The sequence below is a fragment of the Podarcis erhardii genome (genome assembly GCF_964252035.2).
Source record: "Podarcis erhardii genome assembly, chromosome: 10".
Lineage (NCBI taxonomy): Eukaryota > Metazoa > Chordata > Lepidosauria > Squamata > Lacertidae > Podarcis > Podarcis erhardii.
This window is the reverse complement of record NC_138500.1, coordinates 33600847-33616939: the sequence shown is the minus strand read 5'-3', so window position 1 is coordinate 33616939 and position 16093 is coordinate 33600847. Positions and strand designations below refer to the sequence as shown.

At 41.6% G+C, this 16093-nt stretch overlaps 1 protein-coding gene and 1 long non-coding RNA gene across 17 annotated transcripts in view; one reads left to right on the top strand and one right to left on the bottom strand.

The window, feature by feature from the left end:
- The window catches only part of GRIN2B (glutamate ionotropic receptor NMDA type subunit 2B), a 298063-nt gene that overhangs the window by 186511 nt on the left and 95459 nt on the right, over window positions 1-16093 (bottom strand). The window lies entirely within an intron of this gene.
- The window catches only part of LOC309351553, a 59934-nt gene that overhangs the window by 14681 nt on the left and 29160 nt on the right, over window positions 1-16093 (top strand). For all 4 annotated transcript variants that reach the window (XR_014160900.1, XR_014160901.1, XR_014160902.1 and 1 more), the window contains exon 2: window positions 2583-2672. This is a non-coding gene — a long non-coding RNA (uncharacterized lncRNA). The remainder of the gene's footprint in view (window positions 1-2582; window positions 2673-16093) is intronic.

Below are 16093 nucleotides of genomic sequence, written 5' to 3'. Positions count from 1 at the left end.
CTCCCTATCCAGGTGAACTGCAGCAATGCTGGGTGAAGATGGTAGCTTAGCCATCACACCAACTGCTCCTAGTGCCACTGGACTCTTTATCCCTCAATGCCCTGAAAACTTACACATTCAACTACTTTAAAAGAGTATAAAATAGACATTCATGGCGGTTAGTACATATATTAGGTAAAGGTAAAGGGACCCCTGACCATTAGGTCCAGTCGTGACCGACTCTGGGGTTGCGGCGCTCATCTCGCTTTATTGGCCGAGGGAGCCAGCGTACAGCTTCCGGGTCATGTGGCCAGCATGACTAAGCTGCTTCTGGTGAACCAGAGCAGCACACGGTAACACCGTTTACCTTCCCACTGGAGCAGTACGTATTTATCTACTTGCACTTTGACGTGCTTTCAAACTGCTAGGTTGGCAGGAGCAGGGACCGAGCAACGGGAGCTCACCCCGTCGCGGGGATTCAAACCTCCGACCTTCTGATCGGCAAGTCCTAGGCTCTGTGGTTTAACCCACAGTGCCACCCGCGTCCCTAGTACATATATTAGGCTCTACTCAAAAACTAAAATTTTAAGAAAATGAAACTTTTATGATGCGAGTATATTTTTGAAATGTGAAGTGTATATCTCTATAATAAATTTTTGTTATTAAAAAGCAGCTTTAAAAATATGTAGCATGATATTAGAAAACAGTTTGCTCTTTTTGAGAGTTCCAATACAAGTTGATGTATGTGGGCATTCAGAATATTTTAAGGTAAGATATGGGTGTTGATTGACCTAATGCATTACAGGTTGTTGTTGTTTTAGATTTTGAAGCAATTTTGTCCTTGAGGCTACTCTATTCTAAATAGCTCTTTGCAACATATGAATACTGTAGTAGTAGCAGCAGCAGCAGCAGCAGCAGCAGCAGCATAAAGCTTAAAATAAACTGAGCACTTCACATCCCTGCTCAGAGGCTTGCGGACAAAAATGATCAAGGTACAAGAGGGCAGGGGAACAGAAAGGGAGCTAAGGATGTACAAATGGGTAATTTAAAAAGCACTTCAAGCTGATAAACCTTTTAATTTTTTTTCATTTTATAATGATAAATCGGTGGGAGTATTAGGGGGGGGGACAAGATAAAAGATTATATTTTAAGGAATTTTTAGATAGGCAACAATGGAAAGAGAATCCCAGTTGTGGGAAGAAGTAAAAGAGGCAACAAGAACAGAGAGGGAGAAACTAAAGCAAGCAAATTTCTGTAAATTTAATGTGAATCATTTGTAGAAGTCTTACATCTTAAATTGTCCTGACAATTATTATTATTATTATTATTATTATTATTATTATTATTATTACAGTATAGAACTCTGGATATAAGAATCAGCATTGCAATGCATGGGTTTATTGTGACCCAAAATAAAACAAGGAAGTTTGAAGAAAAGACTGAAGATAATTCTACGTATAGTTGCTATCCTGAAATGATGAAAATGCTTGCCATGTTAAGAACTGAAGGAACAACATGTTCTAGGAAAACAACAGAGTATCCTATTCTGCACATGTTTAGTTACAGACGGAAGGATGAGATCTATTCATTGAACTATCTCGAGTAGATTTATTTGATTTGTTTCAGAAGTTACTTTTAATTTTAGAAAAACCATCCTTCTGGACTCAGTGTATTTTTCAAATTACAGAAACTACATATCCAAGATGACAGTGATTAGTGGTGCTGCCTGAGAAATGCAGCTGAACAACATCTTCACAGCCTTGCCCTTTGCTGCATATGGCCCCTTCAACATTGGTTATTAGCAATAATTTAAGATATATCTCTCCCGCTAGCATGAACTAGAGGAACAGAAAAGAGAGAATAACTAACTAAAGCTCATGCTACTGCTAGTTAATAAAATGCCAATGTATTATTCAAGAGCGTGTCTATATTTTATAGCTGCTGCACAGAGGGAGCCGCCAGCTTGCTTCTGGCATTTTGGTAGCATAAGACACATTGCAACAGCTTCTTCCCACCCTCTGAGCATTGCAGACATACATCCGGGCAAACAGACATGGATGCAGGCAAATATACTGTTGTCATGCAAATTTGGGGGACAGAGAGAAGATAGAAAATGGCTACAATACATTAGCACTGTTCCCAAATTGTGTCAGATCCTCACACCTATTCTGCTTGTTGCAATCTTAATTTTTTGATGATTTTCCACTGCAGTTGGAAACTGCTAGCCAGAACTACAATTTACTATACATCAGATTGGAAGAGATACCACAGAACATGATTGCCCACAAAGATACAAATAGTTGGGAAATTCAGTCTGTTGTTGCTCACTAGCCAATGTATCCAAAGTTGTGTTTAGTGGTATACAAACAAGTATGGCTTCTGTCTCAAAGTTTCCTACACTTTTCCTCTTCAATACAGAATGTGGTTCATTTCCTTATTAATATCAATCATCAAAACAGAAATCATTTTGGGTGGTAAGCCAGGGTCAAGACCACCATCTCAATTTCCTTCCTCTGTCTTACCCTATAATCATTTCTTCCTCTTTAGTTTGCAATTTAGTACTTTACCCAGCTACAAGTAAGACTACTGTCTCCTCTTGGCAGGGAAAGAGAAAGAAATTTCAATTCTTCAATGGAGCACTGGGAGAGTGTTGTGGCATCTTTGAGGCACCATCATGTTGCTAAGATACTAAGGTGAGCAGATACCAAAGTTCCCAGACTAAGCCCAAACATCAACACTGCTCAAACAGTAAAAAATGTATTGTACATTATTTTAGAAATAACCAGGAACAAAGAAAATGTTAAAGGAATTAACAATAGAAAGCCATCCTTGAGGTTTGAAGTTATCTAATTGACCTAGATCTCAGAAATGAGATTTATGGTTCAGAAACTATTGCAGGAAAGCTACATCCACTGCACATCTCAAAGAACAGCAATCTACAGGTAAGAAAAAAAGACCCTTCCTCACACAGTGCTGTGAAGGCAGTAGTCAAATATAGCAGATGAAAAGCCAGTGCTATCCCTAGAGTCATTTCTTTCCTTTAGCCAGGTATGGGCAGCCTGTGGTGCTCCAGATGTTCTTGGATTACAACTCCCACCATCCCTGACAATTAGCCATACAGATTCTCCACCCCTCCCTTAAACCTCATGGTCCATACAGAAGACACAGAATGACAAAGCCCCAAACTCTGAAACCTTATAGGCAAAACCAGTACAGCACTTGGTTCCTTTAACAGTAGAATAGCAGTGGGCTCTAGAGCAGATTGCAATAAGTAGACATTCTTCAAGTTTGGGAATAGGAGCCAGTGGACACAATATGGGTTCATAACAGCTTCACTGATCAAGAATTATTAAATGTGGACATACTGTACATGAAAAACAATTAGTCCTCTCTCTCTCGCTCTCTCGCTCTCTCTCTCTCTCTCACACACACACACAGGTTACTAGGACAGCACCTAAGATAGACACTTTGCCACCTCCTTGTTGCTGAGACAGAGCAACATGCACACAGAGATCCAACTGCTTAAACTGCATTAAACTGACAAACTACTGTATTGAGAGCAGAAAAAACCCTATAAAATAACCTGTGTCCAGGAAAGAATGACAAAATAACCTATGACATGTTCTCATGAAATTGCTTAGAGACAAAATTCTTCAGTAAAATCATGCTAACTTGCAATTCCTTTAAGTTCACCTAAGGAAAGGATGGCTCAAAGGTCTGTTAGAAACCACGTTCCATACTATGGTCTCCAGATAAATATAATCACTGTTATCTCCACTTCTGCATTTTTATACAGACCTTGTATAGTGCAGGTTATTGATACTAACAAAAAGTGTTAAGCAAAGAAGTAATAATAAAATTTAAAATTGGAAGAGAAACAACAGGAAAACAAACATTTAGAAGAGCAGGTACTGACATAATGAAACTGAGAAGCTTTTTAGATGGACTATGAAAATCACCATTTTGAATATTTAGTACTCTGCTATTTTCAGTTGTTTTACATGAATACTGCAGCTTTTATGTTTAATGTGGGATAATTCATTGTGTGTCTATGTTTGTAGTGTTTTAAGTCTGTTGCTTTTGTCCCTCTATTGTATGCCACTTTGAATATGATTAGTCCTACAAAAATGTTATAGAAACGTTAATAAGAATAACAATGATATAAAAACCAGTTTTTAAACATGGCAGGATCCTATAGCATAAGGCCTGCAGGCAGTAGTTGGAAGGGTGATAGGCTAGTATTTTTTCCAAGTCAGGCTGAAGTCAGGATCCAGAACAACTGAGAGGCCAGAATTGGGTGTGTAGTAAGGTCAGATCTGGAACAACAGACACAGATCACAGGCCAGAGGCAGGCATGTTACCAAGGTTGGACAAATGGCAAAATTTCTAAATGAATGAATGAATGAAGTATAGGAGGAGCAAGGTAAAGCACATACGTCCATATGGCTACTCTTTGACAAATTAGACTGAGGATGAAATCTGAGTTAGTTGTTGTCAGGGGCTCAGGAGCAGAGGCACAGGGAAGAGAGGAAATGGAGAGCGAAGGGGAAGAATCTGAGGGCAGCGTAGGAGAAGATGACAGTGGCCCGAGAGATTCCATGAGCCTCTCCAGCGAATCAGAAGATTCACAGAAGGGGGCGCCGGTGGCCAGGGCAAGCGGGGTCCCAAGGGGGACACTCCAGAAGCAAGGGGCCAGCGGGGACTCCCAGAGCAGCAGTTGGAGATCAGGACCAGCTTCCCCACCAGAGCATAGTGGGGGGGAAGAGTCCCAGGTATCGGGGCCAGCGTCTCCCCCAGCAGGGAGAGAAGATGAGTCAGGGCTGACCACGCCTCCATCGGAGAGTCAGGGAACGGAGGGGAGGTCAGGTCCAGCTAGCCTCCCGGAAGAGGGAAGCAGTGACAGAAGCAGTGTAACGGTCAGGAGGAAGGTCACTGGGTTGGCGCGAGCGCCAAGTTCAAATGTACAGGCGCGCGGGACAGCAGAGAACCCGGATTGGGAACCAGGTCCTAAAGCCCGCCGGAGGCAGGGGGAGGAGTCAGGGGACTCAGTGTCAGAAGAGTCCAGAAAGGGGAATGCCCCAGCGGACAGGAGGACCCAGAGGAGGAGAGAGCAGAGGAAGAGGTGGAGCAGGGCTAGAGTCTTAAACTGGTGTCAGAGGGGAGGAGATTCAGATGGAGCTTCGGCTGTCTAGGGTTTAAGACGTAGAGCTGCGCGCCATGGCTTTGAAATAGAGACTGAACTTCAATAAAGACTTTTGTATATAACAACGACCTGGCGTTGGTTCTCTGTGAGCTGGGACCTTGGGCAGCTCTGACAGTTGTTTATATAAGATAAGGCATCTACTGGTTCCTCAGTTCACCTGGTGTAGCTGGACAGATGAGCTGCAGTACCCTTCTCTGACCATTATTTGGTTCATTTGGAATGAAAACTGTCATGGTAGCAACAGGAAGTAGGGGGCTTGGTCCCATGTCAGAAAACAGCAGAGCAATAGATTTAGATAAAATAATGCAACCAGCTATCTTGTGAAGTGGTGAGATCTTTGTCCTTGAATAGACACTACTTAGGGATATTTAGAAACATCCTGTCTTGGGGCAGGAATTTGGACTATATCATCTGTAGAGTGTCAACTCTGATTTGGTCATAATCATTCTGAGAAACAGCAAAGGCTAGCAAAAAGGTTATAATGTTAAGTTCCAGTCGCATCTTTGGGCAACAATACAAAACTAGACAAACAGTAGGAGAGCTGATTTATATATTTGCATTTGGTGGGCAGAGACCTGGATATTATTGTGGTTTCCGATACATGGTTCTTGTGAAAAAAGCAGGATATTTAAACAAGCAATTCTGCCAAAGATATGTTAAGATTATGCTTGCTTATATCCAGAGAGAAGAAATGCCATGGTGTATCTGCAGCAGTACAACTGGATGCCTTCATCTGCCCTAGCTGCAACAAAACATCTCCCATATTGGTCTCTGTGGTGCTGTAACACTCCAATGGTTTGACTTCACCCCCAATGGTGCACTCTTCCGGTGTATCATAGGACAGACAGATGCCAGCAATATCCAGATAAAGGAATGCATTTCCAGGCTACTGGAGTATGCACTCTCCAAAAGGCAAATCCTTCCCACCAAAGAAGCCCTTTATTGTAGCAGCGTAGTGTGGGTTGCCAGAGCCAAGGGCAGGCAAGTGTTGCACCCTCTTGGTGAACTGGGCAGCTGGGGTGGGAATGCGCACCAGGAGGGCATGCACGGAGGGTGAACAGAGCCAGAGCCGTCTTTCCCATTGGTGTTAGTGGTTCGTTGCACCAGGGCGCCGGCGTCTCAGGGGCACCCTAGCTAGTGGGGGAGCTATGCGACTTTGCTGGCAGCCTCCCTTTCCCTGCACGACCGCCAGCTGAACCCCACCAACTATATGGCTGGCTGGCAGGTATGCAGCTTCCCTCCCAAGCCTCTGCATCTGCTAAAGACAGCTCTGCTCCTGATTGTTGTCCTCCTCCTGCTTCCTGGCGAAAGGTGGTGTGCAGCATTCCCAGGCTGCCTTCTCAGGTTCTCCGACACCGGAGAGCATGTCCGCCAGCACATTTTCCTGCTTGATCGCCGCCACCACGCCAGGGATTGGGGCAGTGGGGGAGGCAGAGGACATTTTCCACACCCCCTCCCCTGTTTTGGAGTTGCCACTGGGGCGCCGGAGGGATCTTTGCACCATGGCGCTGGATATGCTTAAGACAGCCCTGAACAGAGCCCGCCTCCAACAGGCTCCTTGCCTGCTGCCCTCCATCCACCTGCCCACTAGACCAATGCGCCTGCCTGTGCACCTGGGGCCACAGCCCTGCTGCCCCCTCCCCATGCTACGTCTCTGCTTTACTGTCAAACAAAAGGGAAACTAGATCAAGGTGCCAATGTAACGGCAGATAGATTCTCCCCCTTACCTTCAAACCCTTTTTGGTGAGTAATGGCTATCTTATAGAGAGTGATTCTACAACAGCCACTCTTCTCCAACCTCTGAAATCAAAAGAATGGCCAATGTCTATAGGAACCTAAGCTGCAACAAATATCTGACTAATCATTCCAGTGTCGTCAACATAATCACAGTAAGACACTTCATATTATAAAAGCCATTTCTGATAAGTTAGCGCAGGTGAGGTGGGCTATCAGTTGCTCCTTTTTCCCTTCCCCACATTCCTCCCTTTTCCTCCACTTAATCCCTTCTGCAATGACACTCTGCAGCAAGCAGATTGCCACCCAGGTTGAGCCTGTGATACAAAGAACTGTGTTAACTGAGTAATTAAATCATTTCCGTAATTACTCTATAAGCTTATAAATAATTTAGACCTGCACATTCACAAAGGGAAGGGAATACAAAGAGGCATATGCAAAGAGAAGAGCCAGAAAGAAAGAAATGTTAGCATTTATACATCACTTTGAATTTTCAAAGCACTATGCAAACAGTAATTACGGTAGTAAAAAGGAGAGAATGGCAGGCAGAACAGGGAGAGGCAGGGTGTGAGGAAGAGAAAAACCTTGTGCCACTTTGTGTGAACCAGACTTCAGATTTACAGCTACAGGAGCTGATCTATTCTATTCAGGTCCAGGGCAGATTCAACGGATCTGTTTTTAAGATCTTTAATTTTCAGTTTAGATTAATTTATAATGCGATCCTATTCATGTCTATGCATAAGTAAATTCTATTAAGTTCAATGAGGATTATTCCCAGGAAAGTATATATAGGATTGCATCCTTATTCAGTCAACTTTATGAACATATTTTCCAAGCCTTTCGAATGATTTGATATATACCTAGGCACCTAGCGCCATTACTGGTATGTTTAGATACTTGACTGAATATATTTTCATTTAAGGCAGCTTTCCCTGGGGTGTAACCCAGTTATTTATGGAATACCAATTGTATTACCTGCATAGATTGTTTTACTATTTTTATAATTTGTAAATACAGTTTTTTGTTTTTTGAGTCTATGGAAATTGTTTTACTATTTTTAGGACTCATGTTTTATTCTGTTTTTGTCTTATGCACCACCTCAACGACTTTTAAAGTAGTCTATCAATTTGTTAGATAAATAAATAATAATAATAAATATATTATAGGCCAAGCTGTTTTCAGAAGTCCCTAGGCTTCAACATGTGTATAGTCACAAGATGGAAATAGCACAAGTGTGTTCAAACCAAGTTAATAGAAAAATATAAACTAGTTTGAGAAAGTATGAAAAGAGAGTAGTGTGAATTCAAAAGGAAGAAGTTCAAGAAAAATCACTGGTTCAGTTTCCATGGCTGTCAGCCTATTCTGGAGCCTTAAAAGTAATAACTCATCCTGAGGTACAAGCTATGACCTACAGAGGATTAGATGTGCATTCGTGACCAAGGCATCTGTAACGATATTGCTGAATACATGGTAAACCATGAACTGTTACATATTTGGGCCAAGGTGCAAGGGATAGATTTGTAAGTCAGATTGCATAAGCTTGCCTCATATCTTGAAGTGCATAGGTCAAATCTTGCTGCTGACAATATAAAGAAAGCTTACACATGATTTGTCAGTATTTATTATATGGTGCCCTTTTAGAAACTAGACATGTTCTTCCCATCACATCTTTTGTTTCTCTCTCTCTCTCTCTCTCTCTCTCTCTCTCTCTCTCTTTCTCTCTCTCTGTTGTTGTAGATAGAAATAAACTTATGTGCACACCTGAGGTATTCAACTGTGCATTGCTAAAGTTGATGCAGTGACATTCAGCAAGGCATTTGTGGAACTAGAGAGATTCCTGAGACAATGATTTCCAGAACTGGGCACTACACTCTGGACACAATGACTCTCTTAAATTTATATCTTCTTTATTCCTTGTCATCCCATCCTGCATTCATCTTGCTTCCCCAGCCCATCCAACTCTTTCTGGAGCTTCAGATGATAACTCGCATATGAAACCCTGACAAAGATGGCTTGGAGCACAGAAAGATGGCTTGGAGCACATCAGAGCACAGAAAGGAAAAAAATCATGTCTCCCTTTCTTTTGTAAATTGCCTCACAGGTTTTACATTTAATGAAACTTTCCCCCTTTGATCATACCAGATTCTCTTTACAACTTGCCCTTTCCACATATATTTCTGCATCTATAGTTTGCTCACCTTGCAGTTTCCTCTTATCTACCTCTCACCCACCCTGGTTGTGGCTCAGTTGGTCTCTGCAATGCAGTTTCTCATGCACTGTCCATTCCTATTTTGAAATAGCTTTACATTCCAACAGAATGTATTTTTCTCTGCGGGATTGCACTGTTCACCATGAGGAAACACATTCCACTAACCAGTCTAAATAATTGTTTTGTTTTTGTTAAATTTTGTTTCTCTTATTGGCAATATTTTGCAGACTACCTTGACCATTTTAACCCATATATTTTAATATATATATATATTTCCCTCAGTGACTTTTTTATTCAAACAACAGTACACTGATCTAGTTTATCTGCTCTCACCTCCTAGAAATACAGTAACACTACAAACTATCAGTTTATTCAGTGGTCAATATCAGCTGCTTCCTAGGGGAAAATACAAGGAGCCATAGAACAGTTAGTGAAATCATCCGTCACCTGCTGTTCAGAATAACAGAAAATCCAACAAAACATCCTTAATAGAAGAGAAAGGACTTTCTAAGTAGATAAAATGTTATGCTAAAGAATAAGCTTCTTTGTAATGTTAAGGCTGAACTGCTTTTATGACCTATAGATGAAGACTACCCAGAAGATAGTTCAGAAACTGTATCTGGGACAGATGGTAGAAGTTCAATAATTTCCAGGGTGGTGGTTTTGTTTTGCAAGTTCTTAGTAGTTTGGATCTACCATACCAAAAACATATTGTTGTGCCTTGCTTCCTATCCTGAATTTTAACGTATGACTGACCTGGAGGGCTACACTGCATGGTGACAAACCATTTTCCTCTGTGCCTGGTTTGGATGTGCATGTAGTGAAATAGTTATCCAAATAACACCCACACAAACACATATTACTGGCCGGATTGTGATAAGAAGCTTGTGGAAAGTCATCCTCCATGCCAATGGCTCACAGTAAACTACTCAGATGACTAGTTCAATCCTAGCAGATGAAAAAATATCACAATACACTTGTTTAATAGTGAGAATATTCCACTTAAATATTCTATTTCTTCCTCAGTAGTCTTTTTGGCTAGTAGATATTACTATTATAGCCACAAGCCTATCATCTTCCCACTATCTTCCATTTTTAGGTGATGTATAGACAGACAGAGAGGTCATGTATCCACAGCAGTGACCAGAGGAGGAATGACTGCTGGGAAAAGGAGAGAGAGAAGAAATGCCCTGGTGCACCCGTATCTGCGAAACCAGACACCTTCATCTGCCCCACTTGCATTAAAACATCTCTCCCATATTGGTTTCTACAGCCACTATAACTTTCCAACAGTTTGACTTTACCCTAAAGGGCACACTCTTCCATTGTCTCTAGAGACAAACAGTAGTCATTTCTCTTAGATTCTAGAATCCTTTCCCTCCAAACTAATAATGGGAGGGAGGCAAAGAAAGTAAGTGACTCTTTGAAAAACAATTGTGAATTGCACATAAGGCATTGAATTTTATTGGGTCAGATCAACAGTATATCTAGCACTGATTTAAGTGCCAGTAGCTCTCTGAGATGTCAGATAGAGGCCTTTCATGGCACAACTACTTTTCAGGTAGGGATGGCAGAAATTGAACCTGGAACCGGACTTCCGGGTTGGCACCTCCAGCAATGGCTGAATTCCTCTGATCGGGAGGAATTTGCTTCGTGGAATTTTTTTTTTTTTTAAATAATTTTTATTAATTTTCATAAAACAAAAAAACACACAAATAAAAACATTCATAAACAACACATGACTTCCCCACGCCTCCCCTTCACTGCACCCCTGTTTCAAAGTTTTTTAGCAATCCTTCATTCCATTTCAGTATTTAATTTCCCTCAAAATTCTCTTAACTTAAATATTTACAGCTATAGTTCTCTATTTCTTAACCCTTAACATTTTATCAGTCTAAAATTTTGCAACAGTTCTTAAGATATAATTTAAATTTTTTCCAGTCCTCTTCCACTGTCTCTCTCCTCTGATCACGGATTCTGCCAGTCATCTCTGCCAGTCCCATAAATTCAGTCACCTTCGTCTGCCATTCTTCCAGAGTAGGTAATTCTTGCATCTTCCAATACTTTGCCAGGAGAATTCTTGCTGCTGTAGTTGCGTACATAAAAAAGGTCCTATCTTTCTTTGGTACCAATTGGCCGACCATGCCCAAGAGAAAAGCCTCCGGTTTCTTTACAAATGTCCACTTAAGGATTTTCTTAATTTCATTATAGATCATTTCCCAGTAGATTTTAACCCTTGGGCAGGTCCACCAAAGATGATAGAAAGTTCCTTCACATTCGTTACATTTCCAGCATTTGTTATTGGGCAAATGCTTCGTGGAAATTAGGGTCTGGCCGCCACGGCGAAGGCGGGGACCCACCAAAAATCACAGGCGGGAGAAGCCTGTGAACGTGGGATTCGGCTGGCACCTTTTGCGCCTCCCCTACTCGCAGGGAAACCCGGTTTCGGGGATCCGGAGAGACGTGGGGTGAGTGGTGTGGTGCTTCGAATTGACTGCTTCTTTCACGGAGTGAAGCCGCATAGCTGTTGTCGGAGAGCGCTGACTTTTTCCTGTGGACAATTTGATCTTAAAACAACTACCCGTGAGTAGAATGGAAAATTGGATTTTTAAACGTCTTACTTTGGCACCGAAATGGGGAGGTTTAAAACAGGAAGTCCGCCTTCCCCTTTTGTAAATAGACTGAAGCAAAGAGGCTGCAAGCTAAAGTCTCGGAAAGTCTTCTGTAATGGATTCAACCTCCATCGGTTAAAATCATTAACCCCCCCCCCCCCCCCGGAAGCAGGAGAAGAGGGGGGAAATTTTGGATTGTGTAAGCCTGCAAGAGAGAGAGCGAAGAAAGATAAATTACCACCGGAAACGGGCTGCTAGTAAGACTGACGTTTTGGGAAAGTTCATTGACTGTGAATAAAACGTATGTGGACAGATAGCAAATAAGAGAAATATATTGTTTCCATTGTTTCCTTCTGCGTTTAAAAAGGAGTAAAAGTAACCGAAAATTGAAACTAATTTTGTTGCTTGAACTGTGTTTAAAAGGATTGATACAAATAGAAATTGTTTCCCTCTAGAGGGAGCCTTTGAAACTGTTACAGGAGTGGAGCTGGGGGGATTACCAGCTGCAGAGATAAAAAACTGTGGGAACCAGGGATTGACCTTGGATTGGTAAGAATGTTGACAGAAGAAGCCTTAGTGATTGCATTATGCAAGATAAGTGCTTCATTGGAACAGCTTCATAAGAAGACGGATGTGATGACTATCAAAATTGACAATTTGGGACAAAAAGTGACTGATTTGGGACAAAAAGTGAACATCTATACAGAAACTATTCAGGAATTGTTTCAGGAATCTACTTTGACATGGCAAATTGTTGAGAAGGCAAGGGAGAAAGTTGTTGTTGAACCTAAAGTAATACAAGTGGAGAGAGTCCCAGTCTTACAAAGGCAATTTGATGAATATAAGTTGTTGCCTTCTATGACTGAATTTAGAGAAAGTCAGATTTTGAGGATTGGAACCCTGCTTGGATTTGAGAAGGAAAGTTGGATAGATTCCTTCATGCAGGGATGTACTGATCTTTGGGATTTGGACTTGGGCCAGGAGGAGATTGGAGTTGTGGGGACTTTCAGTTTTGGAGGGATTTTGAAACACGTCCTGAAACATCTTTTGGACTATAGTGCTAACTACGGAGATTTGGCTGACCTGTCGAGAAGGAATAAAAACATTGCTAGGTTGGAGCCTTCCCGAGATCTACTCCTCGGCATCAAAGGAAGGAAATTAAGAACAAAATCAGCAGAAGACAAAGTAAAGTGCATGTATAAATATGAAGAAGATCTGCAGAAGGGACTTGGAAAAGAGTTAAGAGCCTCGGACAGAAGATCACCAGGTTGATGGACCATATGGAATAGACGGAAAGGACTGGCAGAATCCGAGACCAGGGAGAAGAGACGGTGGAAGAAGATTGGAAAAAGTTTAAAGTTTATTTATAGAAATATTGTAAAATTAATGAGTGTTAGAAAAATGTTGGAATGAAATTATACGGCTTTAGTAGAAATGTTATAAGGAGTTAAGTATAAATAAGTATTATGGTATTAATGGAAGATAAGGTTAAAATAAGTTAAGATAATTATATGACAGAAAATAGAGAAAGAGGGAAAGGAATTACTGAAATAATTAATAGAAGTGGAATACAAAAAGGGAGGTGAGAGGAGGTCGATGAAACGAGGGAATGAAAGATAGGGCATTGAAACGGTATGATGTATGTTTTTTAATTTTTTTATGTTTAGTTTAATGTGTTAATGTTGTGTTGTGCATTTTTTATATATTGTATTGTATTGTATTGTATTGTATTGTATTGTATTGTATTTCTTTTGTCTTTTTTCTTTTTTCTTTTCTTCTTCTTTTCTTCTTTTTTTTTGTAAGGTTTAAAAGTAATAAATATTATTTTTTTAAAAAAAAGAAATCGAACCTGGAACCTTCTGCATGCAAAGCTCTTCCACTTAGCTATGGTCTTGCAGTTACCAATGAATGATTTGAGGATCTAAGAAAGCAAGATAAGTCAATTTCACACTCTAGAGTTTCATTTTCAATTTGATGCTGATTTGGGGCAAAGAAAATATTGAATTAAATTAATTTAGATTGTTAGATTATAATAAAGGTTTGCCTACTCCACAATCAAGAATCTAATCTACTTGACCAGCTGTGGATAGTGCAAATTGATTTAATAAATGTGTGTGTGAAACACACATATTTAAAAGAAAATGTCATATAATGCTTATTAGCAATAGCGGCAGCACAGCTCTTAAAGCGTTGGTCAGTCTGGCTAAATAAGCAATTGTGAGATTAGATGTTTTCCCACATGCTCTTAGTGAGCAAATCTAGGCTCAAAAGACATTTTTAATAGAAGTGGTGTGGACTTAAACAACCTGAACCAATCAAGATTCATGGTTAGCTAAAGTTGCTGAGAGAGAGAGAGAGAGAGAGAGAGAGAGAGAGAGAGAGATGATGTTTATATATAATGGATATATTTCACAGTTTAGACACACAAGCACCAATAAGTGCATTTCATTCATTCCAAGTCAATTTAAAAGGCTAAGGAAGAAGTCCTATGTTTGAGGTGAGCAACGGGCAGCCTAGGAGCTACAACTGGCCTGTGGGTCCTTAGCATTGAACAGTGGCAATCAAACTGGTCAGACTGAATGCCACTGAAGGCTAAGCTTGAGAAGAGGCTCATTATTGCATTGCTTTCTTTTTATATTCCTGGCAGTTGGTAAGAAGAGTGAAATCCTGACTCTGCCCACCTGCAAGTCCCTGATCTTCTGCTGGAGATAGGTGGGCATTAAAAAGAGGATCATGGAATTGCAAACACATCATTTTTGGAATGAATATGTGCCTGTAGGGAAGGGCTGTAGTTCAGTGCTGCAGCATCTGCTATGCATGCAGGAGATCCTAGGTTCACTCCCTGGAATTTCCAGGCACATCTGAGAGAGGCTCCTGTCAGAAACTCTGAAGAATCACTGCCAGTCAGTGAAGATACTACAGAGCTGGACAGACCCATTGTCTGACTCAGTATAAAGCACAATGTTGGGTAGCCTATCATTTAATCCAGGGCTATTTCCCCACCAGCTGGCCTCCATCACCGCCGCCACCTCCTCCCTCCTTCCTCCTTCCTCCTGTTGAGGAATGAACCATCCAGCAGCCAGTTGTCTGAGACAGAAAGAAGTTGTGCCATATTCCATGTCAGGCACTCAGCCATAAAGCACTTTTCTTCCCAGCAGCAGAAGCAAGATGAGGCAGCTCCAGTGACAACAAATGGGCAACCGGTGAGGTGTTTTTCCATGGCCTTGCCTCCCCCATCTCTCTCTCTCTCTGCTTTTAGTTCTTGGTATTATCCCACTGATATTTATTCTTCCAGTGTGACAGCTGAAGGTGTCCTGCTCCCTCCAAAGACTCTGCCCTTAGTCCTTTGCTGTCCTATACACTTGGCACTGACTCTTAAAACATGTCACCTGCCTTAGTTCTTTCAAAATTCCTCTCAAAACCCACTTTTTCCATGACATTTTTGCTACAACCCCCTATTTGCTATAACCCACTCTATGGATGGGGAAACTACTGCCCTCCAGATGTTGCTTGATTAGAACTCCCATCATCCTTGGCTCTTAGTTGTATTGACTGAAACTGACAGGAGTTGGATTCCAACAATGTCGGGGGGGGGCAAAGGTTCCTCACTCATGCTCTATAGTCTTATCCTTTTCTGCCACCCAGTAGCTCCTCTGTGGGCTTCAATCATGATTGGGAGAGATATAGTCTTGCACATGGATATGTTGTTGTTTAGTCATTTAGTCGTGTCCGACGCTTCGTGACCCCAGGCACTCCTGTCTTCCACTGCCTCCCACAGTTTGGTCAAACTCATGTTAGTAGCTTCGAGAACACTGGCCAACCATCTCATCTTCTGCCGTCCCCTTCTCCTTGTGCCCTCAATCTTTCCCAACATTAGGGTCTTTTCCAAGGAGTCTTCTCTTCTCATGAGGTGGCCAAAGTATTGGAGCCTCAGCTAGAGAGCATCTCCAATACTAGACAGAATCTTAAAAAGCAGAGCTGACCTTTGCTGACAAAGGTCCGTATAGTTAAACCTATGGTTTTCCCAGTAGTGATGTATGGAAGTGAGAGCTGGACCATAAAGAAGGCTGGTTGCTGAAGAATTGATGTTTTTGAATTATGGTGCTGGAGGAGACTCTTGAGAGTCCCATGGACTGCAAGAAGATCAAACCTCTCCATTCTGAAGGAAATCAGCCCTGAGTGCTCACTGGAAGGACAGATCCTGAAGCTGAGGCACATGGATATAGGATGAAACAAAAATGGGGGAGGGGTTCCAGCTACATTAGTGTCAGTGCCGCAAAGCCCCCATCAGATGGATGCTTTGATGCTTTAAGTGGAGACAATGCTGATAAAGCCTGGATGTCTGCTTAGTGAAGC